The sequence below is a fragment of the Gavialis gangeticus genome, unplaced genomic scaffold (genome assembly GCF_001723915.1).
Source record: "Gavialis gangeticus isolate Ggan-Ray unplaced genomic scaffold, GavGan_comp1, whole genome shotgun sequence".
NCBI classification, from domain to species: Eukaryota; Metazoa; Chordata; order Crocodylia; family Gavialidae; genus Gavialis; species Gavialis gangeticus.
This window is the reverse complement of record NW_017729019.1, coordinates 11,325,422-11,327,922: the sequence shown is the minus strand read 5'-3', so window position 1 is coordinate 11,327,922 and position 2,501 is coordinate 11,325,422.

Genomic DNA, 2,501 nt, shown 5'->3' with positions numbered 1-2,501 from the left:
AGGTGTGTAATGAGGTACATACAATTGACAGCTGTCAGAGCCCCTCCAGGAGCCTCTGTTTGCTGCCACCTGTCAGGTACATGGTAACGAGAGCGAGCAAAGGCTTTCAGAAAGAAATTGAGAGGTAATTTCCTTTAATGTAGTGTGAGAGAGGAACACTCCAGACTATTATCACTTGATGGCTTTTGTGTCTACATCTCCTGTGCAGAAAGCTGGAGAATTTCCCCTGGGAGCAAAACACTGAAAGGAAGTGTTTACCAAGCACTACAGCATAACAAGAAGAGGTAAAAGAAACCCATTCATCCCTGTATTTGCTTCCTCAAGATACCCAGGTGTTTACTGTTGTGTCAGACAGATGTGTGCAAACTCAGCCAGAGAGCCTGACAGCTGCTTGGCCTCGCAGGTACGTGTACTTGCCTCTGCTGTTGGCTGACTGATTGGGACTAGACAAGTCACTCCCCTTCGCTGTGCTCCTCTTTTCCCTGTTAGGCCTTTATCTATCTGCGGGATGCATCTTTCACTATGTTTGTACTGAGCCTAGCTTAATGGGGCTCTGATCTTAATTGGGCCTCGAGGGGCTTCTGCAACACTGATAAGAACACACGAGCCTTTATCAAAAAGCCCCAAGCAACTCAACAGGTTAAAAACGTTCAGGAACAATTACTCAGAAGAGGACATGATAGATAACACTGCCTCTTCTACAGCACCTGCCATCCATCAGTAGCTCTCAAAGCACGCAACAGAGGAGGAAAACCTCCTCTTCCCCATCTTACAGAGATGCCAGAGCAGAGAGGAATGAAATGTGTCAGCCCATCTGCCGATGGCCATGTCTCCTGAGTACCGGTCCAGCAAAAATATACGTCACATAACTAAAATAGCATATTTGCTATGCAGTCCCAGACCAGACACATAACTGTGCTGCAAAAATGTACAGCAAAGTAACTCTGGGTTTTTGGTTGTAGCTGTGTTGGTCTAAGGACACAGGCAGGCAAGTTTCTTTGGGTAGATGTGATCTCTTGTATTAGAGCCACTGAGTAGTTGGGGAAGCGTTCTAGGCAAGTTTGCACAGCATGCCAGTGGGGCAGTTGTATGGCGATATGGTTATTCTGATGCTCTGTGAAAGTCTCCACACCCATGCAAGGCATCACCTCCCCACTGCCTGGCGGTGGATCAGATTTCCCCTTTGCCTGACAAACACAAGCATTAACACCGCTGCTTTTGAGATGGCAGGTGCTCGGCTGGAATCCCTGCAGGAGAGAGTCTCTCCCTGATGAGTGCAGGGACATGCCAAGACTCAGAGAAGCCTGCACTGCAGCTGGAAAGCAGTTCAGGTACTTCCAGGCTGCTCACTTCCAGAGACACCCGTGCCATGAGGTCACAAATTCTCCCTGTGTGAGACCTTTGTGCAACCTGCGGCACAGAGACAGTAGATGCTGCAGCCCTTTGGTGAAGTTAAAACACCAAAAGGGAACTGCTTAGTTCCGGAGTCCTAGTTTCAAGGTGCAAACAAAGGGGGTTTTGTTAATGGCCTGGCTTGGAGGGATTCAATCCATTTTTACGGCCATGGTTTCGGTCCATTTCATCAAGCCTGCCCGAAGGGCTCAGCCTAGAGGGGGAGAGGCTGCAGATTCAGCAAAGTAGCAATCTCCCAATACATGATGGGTATCACAAGCATCCACTCTCGCTCTCACTGGTGACACTTACATCGACCACCAGGCAAAAGAAGGGTTAGCAATTTAAATATTTAAATCTGGTTTAAAAGGACAAAGGTATGACTATCTTGGCTGTCTGGATAGGGTACATAAGCCTGTACATAGGAGCTTTGATCTCATTTCGGGAGATTTGGGTTAGATTAGGCTGAGAACTCTGTGTTGTTCAACTTGGTATTTAGACACCTACCCACCAACAATGCACCTGTTTTGCCAAATAGTGCATTCTCATCTGGATGAGCTATTTGCAAACCTATTTTCTTTTCTTTTAATTTGATTCCATTAGATCAGATCTCCTTCCTTCATTCCTTCCTTCCTTCCACATCTGGGGAAAATCTATGCAGTTCTGTGATTGCAGCAGGAACATTCATTCTGAGGAATAAAGGAATGGTTAATAATGAACAATATTTATGTGGTGGTGTCAAAAAAAACAGGCAATCAATTCTTGGTCATACACCACCCTTATATGTATGTGTATATATATATATATATATATATGTATGTATGTATGTATGTGTGTGTGTATATATATATTCCTATATGTGTGTGTGTGCGTGCGTGTGTATAGATAGATAGATAGATAGATAGATAGATAGATAGATAGATAGATAGATAGGACTGTGAAGGAAAAACTCCTTTACAATCAGGGTGTCCAGACAGTGGACTAAACTCCCCCCAGTTGTGGTGCAGTCACCTACCCTGGAAATCTTCACAAGGAGACTGGACAGTCACCTCGCGGGGGTCACTTGACCCCAGTTGTCTTTTCCTGCCTAGTGCAGGAGGACTGGGCCT